Source organism: Hypanus sabinus, chromosome 7, assembly GCF_030144855.1.
Source record: "Hypanus sabinus isolate sHypSab1 chromosome 7, sHypSab1.hap1, whole genome shotgun sequence".
NCBI classification, from domain to species: Eukaryota; Metazoa; Chordata; class Chondrichthyes; order Myliobatiformes; family Dasyatidae; genus Hypanus; species Hypanus sabinus.
This window is the reverse complement of record NC_082712.1, coordinates 147,773,574-147,787,965: the sequence shown is the minus strand read 5'-3', so window position 1 is coordinate 147,787,965 and position 14,392 is coordinate 147,773,574. Positions and strand designations below refer to the sequence as shown.

General features: G+C 38.3%; 1 protein-coding gene across 2 annotated transcripts in view; it reads right to left on the bottom strand.

Moving 5' to 3' along the window:
- Positions 1 to 6,083: 6,083 nt before the first annotated feature.
- The window catches only part of LOC132397312 (uncharacterized), a 38,076-nt gene continuing 29,767 nt past the window's right edge, over positions 6,084 to 14,392 (bottom strand). For both annotated transcript variants that reach the window (XR_009513334.1, XR_009513333.1), the window contains one exon: positions 6,084 to 10,716. The gene's annotated coding sequence lies outside the window, so the exon portion shown is untranslated. The remainder of the gene's footprint in view (positions 10,717 to 14,392) is intronic.

The following is a 14,392-nucleotide window of genomic DNA, read 5'->3' as shown; positions in this document are numbered from 1 at the left end:
GTCTGTATAGGTTTCTTCCCATCTCAGCAATTATAGACACTGGATATAATTGTTCAGGACTTCTCCCTTTACTTTGTTGAGGATTGGGCCTAACTGGGAAGAATTGACACAACTTCTCAATTTTTGTTTTTCCCAGAAAACTTTAACTGAGCAAGGCTACCCAGTCAAAACATGAAATTTTATCAAACAAATCAACAAATTGCTCTAGTAACATTAAATATAATGGAATTCCACTGAACTGATGTTATGTTTAAGTTGTATAAGACATTGGATTGGCCTAAGTTGGAGTATTCTGTGTAGATTTGTTCACCTACCTACAGGAAAGATGCAATTAAGGTTGAAAGAACACAAAGAAAATTTATAAGGATGTTGCCAGGTTTGGAAGACCTGAGCTGTAAGAAAAATGAATAGGTGAGGATTTTATTGCTTAGTACATAGAAGATTGAGGAGATTTGATAGAAGTATACAAAATTATGAAGGATATAGATGGGGTAAATGCAAGCAGGCTTTTTCCACTGTGGTTGTGTGGGACTACAACCAAAGGTCATGGGCTAAGGGTGAAAGGTGAAAAGATTGAGGGGTACATGAGGGGAAACTTCTTCACTCAGAGGGTTGTAAGATGTGGAAAAAACTGCCAGTACAAGTGGTGCATGTGATGGAAATTTAAATGGTTTCAGCAAAAATTAGATGGGTCAAAGAGCCTGTTTCTATGCTGTACTCTTCAATGACTCTAAAACATGAATAGCAATATTAATAAGCTTAGTGGTTGTACTTGTTGCATTGTAGGAGCACCAAGTATACAATATATGCTTATACCCAAATAGTAAAAGAAAACACATTCAAGTAGTTATACATTGTGACAGTATAACATTTTGTAAACCTTGGAGACCATATGATCACAAAATCACAACAGAATAGGTAAAAATGGTTATCAGGAGTATAGCATTCCTCAGGGGTAGCTATCTTTCTCCTCCTTGTATGTTTTTCACCATTGTATAAAATAACATAAAATATATAGTAAGTTAGATGCTTTTTAAAAGTCCAAGGTGCAAAACATGATAGGATAATGCTATCATTAGCAATGAACAGCTCATTTACAAAGAACATTAAATAAAATCTTAAGAATCCCATATATGAAAAGTTACTCATGTTACAAAGTAAATACGTAATATCTAAATAGGTAAGTGAAAAATAATGTTTGTCAACTCATCTTTCCATGGCATTGTGTTACTTGACCAATTATTTGTGACAGTCCCCCCGCCCCGCCCCCCCGAGATGAGACAAGGAACATGCACACCCTTATGCAACATTAATAATCAAGACTAGGAAAAGGAGAGAAGCAAGGATTAAGTAATCAGGGCAGCCCTTGCTCTTCATTCTTCCAGGGTTGAGGACAAACCAGGGGAATAGGTAAACAGGTGAGTTAGTTAAGTATGGGAGTTAGTGAAGTTTTAGGATTGGAGCCATTATACGAAAAGCAGAAGTCACCAAATTTCTAACTTTGCAGACTTCAATGATTCAACAAAAAGAGCATAACTGAAACAATAATTCCAATGGCTAGGGGAATTGTCCATTGGAAAACTGCAAAACAAAAACATCTTCAACCCAATTTATAGTGCCAATCCACCCAGAAACTTCATTCACTGCTGTGGAAGAACTTTTAGCTATTGTTTCAGCTATGGCATTAAACCATTCAGGAGCTCAGTTTGACCCTGCAAAAGAAACTTGTGAAATGAGATGCCTCACTCATCTGATCGTGTCAATTCAGTAACTCTTGTAATGTATAGGGAAATATTCTTTGAAATTGACTGAATTTCTTCTAGCCATAGTTGATGAATAGTAAGTTCTTTAATCTGAAACATTCTTTGTTCCACAACCATAAATCGTTCCTTATAACTGGATTTGCGTTTCATAGGCTTGTTTCTCCATTTTCCAACTTGGAGTTGAAGTCTATCTGAAAAATAATCGAATTTGTGAAAACACCAATAGTTCTGAAGTCATTTTCCCATCACAGCAAAACTAATCACAACTGTTTGATTAAGAACAAATAGCTAATATGGGTATATCCAATCGCCTTTGGGACTAAAATTTCTAAAAAGTTTATTGGACTTAAAATTTCATTTGACCAGGGAGGAATACATTTCTGTTTTATCTTAGCTTCTGATTCAGTGCATTCTTCCATCTTGCCTTCCCATACAAAAACCCTGATCAAGGATTTCACTGAACCATTTAGAGCATAACCTAAAAATACAGAAAATTGTTATGATGTTTAACAATGGGGTGGAACAGTGACCAAATTTGGAGAAATTGAAATGTCCAACGTTTTCATACTAAGTATGGTCATATATTTGTTCACCATAAAGGCTGATTGACCGGAGGCAAAGAGTGGGAATAAAGGGAACCTTTTCTGGTTGGCTGATAATGACTAGTGATGTTTCACAAGGGTCTGTGTTGGAACCCATTCTTTTAAATTATATGTCAATGATTTGGATAATGGAATTAATGGTTTTGTTGCAAAGTTTGCAGACCTTATGAAGATAGGTGGAGAGGCAGGTAGTTTTCAGGAATTAGAGAAGCTACAGAAGGACTTAGATAAATTATGAGAATGAGCAAAGAATGGCAGATAGAATACAATGTTAGGAAGTGTATGGTCATGCATTTCAGTAGAAGAAATGAAAGGGTCAACTATTTTCGAAATAGAGAGAAAACACAAAAAAATGAGGTGCAAAGGGACTTAGATTCCCTAAAGGTTAATTTGCAGGGTGAGCCTATAGTGAGGAAGGCAAATGCAAAGTTTGCATTCATTTCAAGAAGATAATATAAAAACAAGGATGTAATGTTGAAACTTTATAAAGCAGTGGTGAGACCTCACTTGGAGTATTGTGAGCAGTTTGGGGCCCTTTATCTTAGAAAGAATGTGCTGAAACTGGAGAGGGTTCAAAGAAGGTTCACAAAATGATTCCAGGATTGAATGGCTTGTCATATGAAGAACATTTGATGGATCTGGGCCTGTATTCACTGGATTTCAGAAGGATGAGGGGTGAGCTCATGAAAACTGTAAAATGGTGAAAGACCTTGATAGAGTGACTGTGGAGAAGATGTGTCCTATGGTGGGAGAGTCTAAGACCGGAGGACACAGCCTCGGAATAGAGGGGCATCCTTTTGGAATGGAGTTGAGGGAGGAATTTCTTTAGCCAGAGAGTGGTGAATCTGTGGAATTCTTTGCCACAAGCAGCTGTGGAGGCCAAGTCTTTAGGTATATTTAAGGCAGAGGTTGATAGATTCTTGATTGGTTAGGGTATGAAGAGATATGGGGAGAAGGCAGGAGATTGGGGCGGAGAGGAAATTTGGATCAGCCATGATGAAATGACAGAACAGATGAAATGGGCCAAATGGCCTAATTCTGCTCCTATATCTTAAAAAAGCTTCAATTTTTCCATTTAAATCTGCCGTATAATGGTTTTAATAATTGAGCATAGCCAGGTATGAAAGCTCTAGCATAATTCACTAGGCCTAGGGTTGATTTAAAGGCTTTTATGTTCTTTGGATATCCTACTTGAGTGACTCCTTGTGTAAATTCAAGGATTAAATCAGATCCCTGATTGGTATTATGTGGGATATTTACTTCTGTACAACAGAGTTGAAATTTTTTAATGTTAAATACACAGCCTCCGTCAGTCAACCTTTTAATGACAGTCTCACTCTCTGTTAAATGCTAGTCCAGTGTGTCAGCTGTATAGTGTGTGTGTATATATAGACTGGGAAGCTCATTCTGTAAAAGGGCTGGATGGTTTAGAGTTTGTGAAATGTGTGCAGGATAGATTTTTGCAACAATACATAGAAGTACCGACTAGAGATGGGGCAGTGTTGGATCTCCTGTTAGGGAATGCGATAGGTCAGCTGACAGATGTATGTGCTGGGGAGCACTTCGGGTCCAGTGATCACAATAGCATTAGCTTCAATACAATTATGGAGAAGGACAGGACAGGACCTAGAGTTGAGATTTTTGATTGGAGAAAGGCTAACTTTGAGGAGATGCAAAGGGATTTAGAGAGAGTGGATTGGGTCAAGTTGTTTTATGGGAAGGATGTAATAGAGAAATGGAGGTCATTTAAGGGTGAAATTATGAGGGTACAGAATCTTTATGTTCCTGTTAGGTTGAAAGGAAAGGTTAAAGGTTTGAAAGCACCATGGTTTTCAATGGATATTAGAAATTTGGTTTGGAAAAAGAGGGATGTCCACAATAGATATAGGCAGCATGGAGTAAAGGAATTGCTCGAGGAATATAAAGAATGTAAAAGGAATCTTAAGAAGAGATTAGAAAAGCTAAAAGAAGATACGAGGTTGGTTTGGCAAATAAGGTGAAAGTAAATGCAAAAAGTTTCTACAGTTATATTAAAAGCAAGAGGATAGTGAGGGATAAAATTGGCCCCTTAGAGAATCAGAGTGGTCAGCTATGTGTGGAGCCAAGGGAGATGGGAGAGATTTTGAACGATTTCTTCTCTTCGGTATTCACTAAGGAGAAGGATATTGAATTGTGTAAGGTGTGGGAAACAAGTAAGGAAGTTATGGAACCTATGACAATTAAAGAGGTGGAAGTACTGGCACTTTTAAAAAATTTAAAAGTGGATAAATCTCCGGATCCTGACAGGATATTTCCCAGGACCTTGAGAGAAGTTTGTGTAGAGATAGCAGGAGCTCTGATGGAGATCTTTAAGATGTCATTAGAAAGGGGGATTGTGCCGGAGGATTGGCGTATTGCTCATGTGGTTCCATTGTTTTAAAAAGGGTTCTAGAAGTAAGCCTAGCAATTATAGACCTGTCAGTTTGACATCAGTGGTGGGTAAATTAATGGAAAGTATTCTTAGAGATAGTATTAATAATTATCTGGATAGACAGGATCTGATTAGGAGTAGCCAGCATGGATTTGTGCGTGGAAGGCCATGTTTGACAAACCTTATTGAATTTTTTTAAGAAGTTACGAGGAATGTTGACGAGGATAAGGCAGTGGATGTAGTCTATATGGACTTCAGCAAAGCCTTTGACAAAGTTCCACATGGAAGGTTAGTTAAGAAGGTTCAGTCGTTAGGTATTAATGCTGGAGTAATAAAATGGATTCAACAATGGCTAGATGGGAGATGCCAGAGAGTAGTGGTGGATAATTGTTTATCGGGATGGAGGCCGGTGACTAGCGGGGTGCCTCAGGGATCTGTTTTGGGCCCAATGTTGTTTGTAATATACATAAATGATCTGGATGATGGGGTGGTAAATTGGATTAGTAAGTATGCCGATGATACTAAGGTAGGAGGTGTTGTGGATAATGAGGTAGGTTTTCAAAGCTTGCAGGGAGATTTATGCAGGTTAGAAGAATGGGCTGAACGTTGGCAGATGGAGTTTAATGCTGAGATTGTGAGGTTCTACATTTTGGCAGGAATAATCCAAATAGAACATACAGGGTAAACGGTAGGGCATTGAGGAATGCAGAGGAACAGAGAGATCTAGGAATAACAGTGCATAGTTCCCTGAAGGTGGAGTCTCATGTAGATAGGGTGGTGAAGAAGGCTTTTGGAACGCTGGCCTTTATAAATCAAAGCATTGAGTACAGAAGTTGGGATGTAATGTTAAAATTGTACAAGGCATTGGTAAGGCCAAATTTAGAATATTGTGTGCCTTTCTGGTCACCGAATTATAGAAAAGATATCAATAAATTAGAGAGAGTGCAGAGACGATTTACTAGGATGTTACCTGGGTTTCAGCACTTAAGTTACAGAGAAAGGTTGAACAAGTTAGGTCTCTATTCATTGGAGCGGAAAAGGTTGAGGGGGGATTTGATCGAGGTATTTAAAATTTTGAGAGGGATAGATAGAGTTGACGTGAATAGGCTGTTTCCATTGAGAGTAGGGGAGATTCAAACGAGAGGACATGATTTGAGAGTTGGGAGCAGAAGTTTAAGGGAAACACGAGGGGGTATTTCTTTACTCGGAGAGTGATAGCTGTGTGGAATGAGCTTCCTGTAGAAGTAGTAGAGGCCAGTTCAGTTGTGTCATTTAAGGTAAAATTGGATAGGTATATGGACAGGAAAGGAGTGGAGGGTTATGGGCTGAGTGCGGGTAGGTGGGACTAGGTGAGATTAAGAGTTCGGCATGGACTAGGAGGGCCGAGATGGCCTGCTTCCGTGCTGTGATTGTTATATGGTTATATATATATCATCAATGTACTCACAGATGTCTGGTATTCCCTGTCAAGTCTGAATGACTCCTGCAGAGAATATCTGTGTTCTATTCCAGAAACTGTGTGAGAGTCTGGTCCACAGATACCGTGAGCCATTGGGTGCTGTAAAGTGTAATGGGCTTGTTTAATCAGACCCAAACAATTTGAGTTTCTGGGTAATGTAGTAATAAGTGTACAAGCACAATAAATTAACTTCAGCCTAATTTATTGTCATTAAACAAACAAAATACTATATAGCAATTCACAAAGATCGCTTCTTAGTCACCACTTGACGCTGCCGTCAGGGGAGCTCCGAATTCCAATTTACTTATGAAACCACTCCTGGGTTCTAGGTACCAATAAGGATTTCCAGTCCCAACTGAAGTTCAAAGAAAATCTTGAAAACAGGTCAATATATACACAAGTTACTCAAGCACGATCATCAAGAGACATACAATCTCTTATGTCCTTATTTCTTCATGTCCAGACACACAACACTCCTTGAGCTTTCAAAGTACATTAAGGTTTACCTATAAACACTCAGCTTGAGTTGAGAAAGAATCCAGCTATCAACAAACATTCTACAGACATTGCTAGACTTCACATGCTGTAAGTTTCAGAAAGAATCAAGTTGTAATTGACCTGACAGACGATATTTTACAAAATCTAATATGCATACATATAAAGGCTTTGCAACAGCTTTCACTTTCAACAATTGGGTGTGATCAGAAGCCATTGGCCAGATCTATGCAAGATTTATACTTTTTATGTGTCAATCCTTGCAGTATTTGTTGTAATGACTATTGCTGTATCAAAACAGCAGGGTAGAATTTTACTAAAAGTATGAGCTTTGGCAAATGGAATGAAGGGACTGTAGATGCCTGTATCCTATACATCAGATGGAGCATTTTGTTTGAAGTTATTGCTGAATTTCTCCTGTGCAGTTTTTATTACACTAATGTTAGCCTTCTCCTTCTTTACACTTTGTTTTCTTTGAGATGCACGGGAGGGAGTGGACATTTGAGATGAGCCCTGTCCCTTTGTTTATTTAGAAGGTGAAGGATGAAGCAGGCCTTGTGGTGTGTGCTCAACATACTCTTCCCCATAATGTTCCCTCTGTCCTCGAAGGACAAAGGTCTAAGATTTCCTTCCACACAGGAACTAAACGTCATGGTCTATACCTCGTGTTTAGCCATTGATTTTGTGGATGAACATTTCTTTGCAAGGCAAATAGATTTTTGGAAACTTGTTTGATGTAGTCAACATGGACTTTTGACAAGGTCCCACTTGATTCTGAAAGTGAGAATCCAGGAATTAAGGGAAAGTTGGCAAATTGGATCCAAATTGGCTTTGTTATATGAGATAGATGTTTATGATGGAAGGTTCATTTTCAGTTTGGAAGCCTCTTATGAGTGATGTACCATAGCATCATTTTTGGTACTCTTCCTAATTGTTTCACTCAATGATTTGGAATGTGAATGTCAGAGAGTCATACTGTGATGCAACAGAGTATGACTATCTGACAGAGAGAAGTACACTAATCTCATTTTGTTCTCCAACATTCTCAATAACCACTCTAAATTCTACCACCGACACACTCTTTAGGAAGGATTTATAGTAGTCCATTATACTACCAACTGCTCAGCTTTGGAATACCATGGAAAACACATGTAAGAGATGAAGATTTGCAGTTTCATAAGGTTGCATTTATTTAGTGATAATGGAAAGTTCAATTATCTTGTAGAGATGTTAAAGGGGAAGAAAGGCATAAATTCATAAATACAAGCAAGATAAATTTCTTGATCCAATCTCTGTTGGGGACCACAGTTGGACATACACCATGAATGATAGGTCAACAGTAGAACTGAGGAAACATAAGATTTTATGTACAAACACAAATATCCTTCAGCACTGGTTAGTAAGTTGATAAGGAAGAAATATGGAATAGTTGCATTCATTAGCCAGGAATAGAAGATAAGAAATGCAATGTATGCTGCAATTTTATAAAACTTGGGTTATGCCACTTCTGCAGTACCATATGCACTTCTGGTTACTACAGTTTAAGAAATATTGGAGAGGGTACAATGCAGATTCATTGGGATATTCTCTGGGGTGGAAGGTTTGTTCTTAAGGGAGTCTGGATTGACTTTTATTTGTTTTCCTTGGAGTGGAGGAGGTAGAGAGAGGTTCAGATTAAGGTATAGAAAATTATGAGGAATGATAGCAAGAACCCTTTCCTCCTAACAGAGTTATCTAAAACCAAAGGGCATAGTTTTAAGCTAAGAGGTAGAAACATTCAAGGTTATCAGAGGAAGAGTTTTATGTTTAATCACTGTCTGAGGGGTTAGTGCAAGAAATGCCTTGATGAGACTTTGAATTACAAAGCCATAAAAGGCTACAGGCCACGTGCAGGAAAATAAGAATAGTATGGATGGTGACTTAATGGTTGTCATGGTCATGTTGAGTTGAACAGCCTGTTTCTGTGCCACATGACTATGACTATAAAGGTACAAAAATGATCAATGACCTCCCAGTGGCAAAAATTAACACCTCTTGCCTTTCCCCAGATATATGGAATCTTGCTTTATTCACATTTTTTCAACATAGGCACATTGCAACCTCACTCTCATTCTACACAGTTTCTTTCACTTTTCCTTCATTGATTCCCTTTAACTATAACTTTAAGAATAAACATTTCATATCATGGAACAATGTGTCATGATGACTCAGCCAGCACTGCTGTAAGTCCACAGGCATTGCTCATTGGCATTAATAGTTATTTTCTATAAACATCCCTATGAACATCCAATTAACTGCATACAGATACCATTGTTGTTTTTAATAATAGCTATTTTTAAAAACTTATCAGACTGAACATTGAATTATTTAGGGTGTGATGTGCAGTAAAAGGTACGAGATCAAATCATGCATTTTTCATACCCAGAATTGTGTTTGTTTTTATTGTAAACCTGCTGTTGCAAATCAAATTTCGCAGAAATTAAACTTGACTGCCTATGGGCTACATTTTGGAACAAATTTATTCTACACTTGGCAATTATGTTGTGGAGAGAAAAAAAATTGACAACTTCTGAGTACAGAAAATGCTTTGCCACTTGTCAAACAGAATGTAGCTGTGGAAGAAGAGGTGTAACAAGGTCAAAATACCTTCAATGATATTTGAGTAATTTATGAATTCCATGTAAACGTGGAAGTTCTGAACTTGTTGTCTGAGATCTGCCAATGACTTCCTGGCTATAGTACAGGTTTCTGGGAAAAATGAGGAAGGTGCAGGACACGTGTATTCTAAAAATGAAGAAATACTCATATGGTAAAATAGTACAACTGTGGCTGACAAAGGAAGTCAAAGCTATTGTAAAAACAAAAGAAAGGGCATACAACAAAGCAAAAATTAGTGGGAAGATAGAGGAATGGGAAGTTTAAAAAAAACCTACAGAGAGCAACTAAAAAAAATCATTAGAAGGGAAAAGATGAAACATGAAAGCCAGCTAGCAAATAATATCAAAGTGGATAGTAAAAAATTTTTCAAGTATGTTAACATAAAACAGAAATGAGAGTGGATATTTTCACTAGAAAATGAGGCCGGAGAAATAATAACAGGGCATAAGGAGATTGCTGATGAACTAAATGAGTGTTTTACATCAGTTTTCACTGTGGAAGACACTAGCAGTATTCCTAATGTTGTAGAGTGTGAAGGAAGAGAAGTGGGTGCAGTTACTATTACAAGAGAGAAGGTGCTCAAAAAGCTGAAAGACCTAAAGGTACATAAGTCACCTAGATCAGAGCAACTGCACCCTAGGTTTCTGAAAGAGGTAGTGGTGGCATTAGAAATGGTCTTTCAAAAATCACTGGACTCTTTTATATGCTGACATATAAACTTTTATATGTATATCTAAAGGTCTTAAAAGTCTCTAATGTGTCTGCCTCTACCTCTGCCCCAGGCAGTGGATTCCAGGCATCCACCACTCTCTGTATAAAATTTTTCCCCCTCATTCTTTTTGAAATTACCCCCTCTCTACCTTTAATGCATGCCCTCTGATATTAGACATTTCAATCCTGGGGAAAAAATATACTGTTTGTCTACTCTATCCATGACTCCAATAACACTGGAAAAACAAATTTTTTCAAGTGTTGCTTGCTCAGAATTTTTTTTGTTCATGATAGACTGCTTGAAGATGAACACAAATATAATTTCAGAATACTTGTATCATGTAGGAATTTGGATAAACAACAAATTAACTTTTATTGAATATGTGTTTAATTGCATAATGGTGCTGATGCTTTACAATAGTTCAACTAAGTTAAAAATATTTTGTAATGATTTTCATTTGTACTCAGTGTCTGAGGCTTCTTGTTTAAATGTCCAACAATAATTCACCAGCATTGATGGATTCCAGTTGCCCTGGTATCTTTTCTCCATGACCGCAATGTCCTGGTGAAACCTTTCACTGTGCTTGTCACCATCAGCACCAAGATTTGGAGGGAAGTCTATATGGGAATGCAGAAAATGAATCTTTAGTGACATGTTGCATTTCATGGTTTTATATGCTTGAAGCATGCTTTCAACCAGCTGCATGTAAGTTGGTGCTCTGTAGATGCCGAAAAAAATGTCAACAACTTCCTTGAATGCCTTCCGTGTGATTTTCTTCGATCCCACTAGAAATTCTGCAAATTGCCTGTCATTGATGACCTGTTTGATTTCTGGACCAACAAACATGCTTTCCTTAATCTTGGCATCAGTTAATATGGGAAGCATCTGTCTCAAATATCAAAATCCTTCATAGAAATTTTTGTGCCTGGTAATAGAAAATTCCATCCTTACAGTCCTGAACCCAATAATTATTACTAAAACCTGTCCTGGCGTGCAGCAGCCATGCCGCCTAAGCATGCCTGGACAAGATAGGAAACTTTCCAGTTTACATAGCAGGCAACATTTTAATTGACTTGAATTATGATTTGAAATAATAATATAAGTGATTTCAAAAAATGGTGTGTGATAGGGAAATTTCATGGTGATTTTCATGATCAGTAGCCCAAAATTCATAAGATAATCTTATAAACTTTTATCAGATCTCCCCTCAGCCTCCGCTGCTCAGAGAAAACAACCTAAGTATATTTAACCTCCTAATATAACATATGCCCTCTAATCCAGGCAGCATACTGGGAAATCTTTTCTGCACCCTCTTCAAAGCCTTGGTATCCTTCCTATAATTTGAGATCAGCAGGAATGACATTGTGAGCATCACCGAGTCCTGGCGGAAGAACATATTTGGGAGCTTAGCATCCAAGGACATGCATTGTATCAGAAGGTCAAGCAGGTAGGCAGAAAGGGTGGGAGTGTCCCTGTTGTTAAAGAAATGAAATCAAATTCTTAGAATGAGGTGATATAGGATTGGAAGTTGTAGAATCCTGGTGGGTATAGTTAAGAAACTGCAAATGCTAAATGACTCAGAAGGGAATTAATTATTTGCAGGCCTCTGAACAGTAGTCAGGATATGGGATACAAATTACAATGCGAGATAGAAAAAAGGTATGTAAAAAGGGCAATGTTATGAAAGTCATAGGAGATTTTGATATTCCGGCAGGTAAGAAAAATCAGGTTGTTGCTGAGTGCCAGGAGAGGGAATTCGTAAAATGCCTACAAGATAGCTTTCTAGAATAGTTTGTGATTGATTCCAATAGGGGAAAGGTAATTCTGGATTGGCTGTTGTGTAATAAACCAGATTTGATTCAGGAGCTTAAGGTAAGGGAAGCCTTAGGACAAAGTGATCATAATATGATAGAATTCACCCTGCAGCTGGAGAAGGAGAAACTAAAGTCAGATCTTTCAGTATTACAGTGGAGTAAAATAAATAATAGAGACATGAGAGGGGAGCTGGCCAAAGTTGTTTGGAAGGAGACGCTTGCAGGATGACAGCAGAACAACAATGGCTGGAGTTTCTGGGAGCAATTTGGAAGGGATCCTAAGGATGAAATATTCCAAAGGGAGAATTAGGCAACCGTGGTTGACAAGAGAAGTTGAAGACAGCATAAAAGCAAAAGAGGGAGCATATAGTTTAGCAAAAATTAATGGGAAGTTAGAGGATCAGCAAGCTTATAAAAACTAATGGAAAGCAATTAAAATTCCAATAAGGGGAGAAAATATGAAATATGAAGGTAATGTCAATGGAGATGTCAATGGAAATAAGGCAAACAAGTAGTGAGATCATGGAACCTGTACAGATTGAAGAGGAGGAGGTGCTTGCTATCTTTAGGCAAATCAGAGTAGATAAATTCCCAGGACCGGTATTCCCTCTGAACTTGGAGACTAGTGTTGAAATTGCAGGGGCTCTGGCAGATATATTTAAAATGTCAGTAACTACGGGTGAGGTGCCAGAGGATTGGAGGATAGCTCATGTTGTTCCGTTGTTTAAAAAAGGCTCTAAAAGTAATCCAGGAAATTATAGGCCGGTAAGTTTGACATCAGTAGAAGGTAAATTATTGGAAGGAGTACTAAGAGACAGGATCTACAAGTACTTAGATAGACGGGGACTTATTAAGGAGAGTCAACATGGCTTTGTGCATGGTAGGTCATGTTTAACAAATCTATTAGTTTTTTGAGGAGTTTACAAGGAAAGTGGATGAAGGGAAGGCAGTGGATGTTGTCTACATGGACTTCAGTAAGGCCTTTGACAAGGTTCTGCATGGGAGGTTAGTTAGGAAGATTCAGTCGCTAGGTATACATGGTGACGTCGTAAATTGGATTAGACATTGGCTCAATGGGAGAAGTCAGAGAGTGGTAGTGGAGGATTGCTTCTCTGAGTAGAGGCCTATGACTAGTGGTGTACCACAGGGATCAGTGCTGGGCCTATTGTTATTTGTCATCTATATCAATGATCTTGATAATGTAGTAAATTGGATCAGCAGATTTGTTGATGATACAAAGATTAGAGGTGTAGCGGACAGTGAGGAAGGTTTTCAAAGCTTGCAGGGGGATTTGGACCAGCTGGAAAAATGGGCTGAAAAATGGCAGATGGAGTTTAATACAGACAAATATGAGGTATTGCACTTTGGAAGGAAAAACCAAGGTAGAACATACAAGGTAAATGGTAGGGCACTGAGGAGTGCAGTAGAACAGAGGGATCTGGGAATACCGACACAAATTTCCCTAAAAGTGGCGTCACAGGTAGATAGGGTAGCAAAGAGAGTTTTTGGTACATTGGCCTTTATAAATCAAAGTATTAAGTATAAGAGTTGGAATGTTATGGTGAGGTTGTGTAAGACATTGGTGAGACCGAATTTGGAGTATTGTGTGCAGTTTTGGTCACCCAATTACAGGAAGGATATTAATAAGGTTGAAAGAGTGCAGAGAAGGTTTACAAGGATGTTGCTGGGACTTGAGAAACTGAGTTACAGAGAAAGGTTGAATAGGTTAGGACTTTATTCCCTGTTGTGTAAAAGAATGAGGGGAGATTTGATAGAGGTGTATAAAATTATGATGGGTATAGATAGAGTGAATACAAGCAGGCTTTTTCCACTGAGGCTAGGGGGAAAAAAAAACAGAGGACATGCGTTAAGGGTGAAGGGGGAAAAGTTTAAAGGGAACATTAGTGGGGGCTTCTTCACACAGAGTGGTGGGAGTATATGGAGGGGCCAGGTGCAGGTCAGTGGGACAAGGCAGAAAAATGGTTCAGCACAGCCAAGAAGGGCCAAAAGGCCTATTTCTGTGCTGTAATGTTTTATGGTTTTATGTTCTATGGTAAGCTAGCCAACAAGATTAAAAAAAACAAATGTTTTTATAAAGAATAAAAGAGAGATGAGAGTGGATATTGGACAGCTGAAAAATGACACTGGAGAGGTAGTAATGGGTGACAAACAGATGACAGACGATAATAATAAATATTTTGCATCAGTCTTCACATGCCAGAAGTTCAAGAGCGTCAAGGGGCAGAAATGTGTAATGAACAGGATTTGATAAGTGATCTTGAAGTAAAGGAGGTAGTGACTATAATATGATAAGTTTTTATCTGCAATTTGAGAAGGATAAGGGCAGATCGGAGGTGTCAATGTTGCAGTTGCACAAAGGAGACTATGGAGCCATGAGGGAGGAGCTGGCCAAAGTTAACTGGACGGATATCCTAGCAGAAAAGACAGTGGAACAGCAATGGCAGGTATTCTTGGGAAT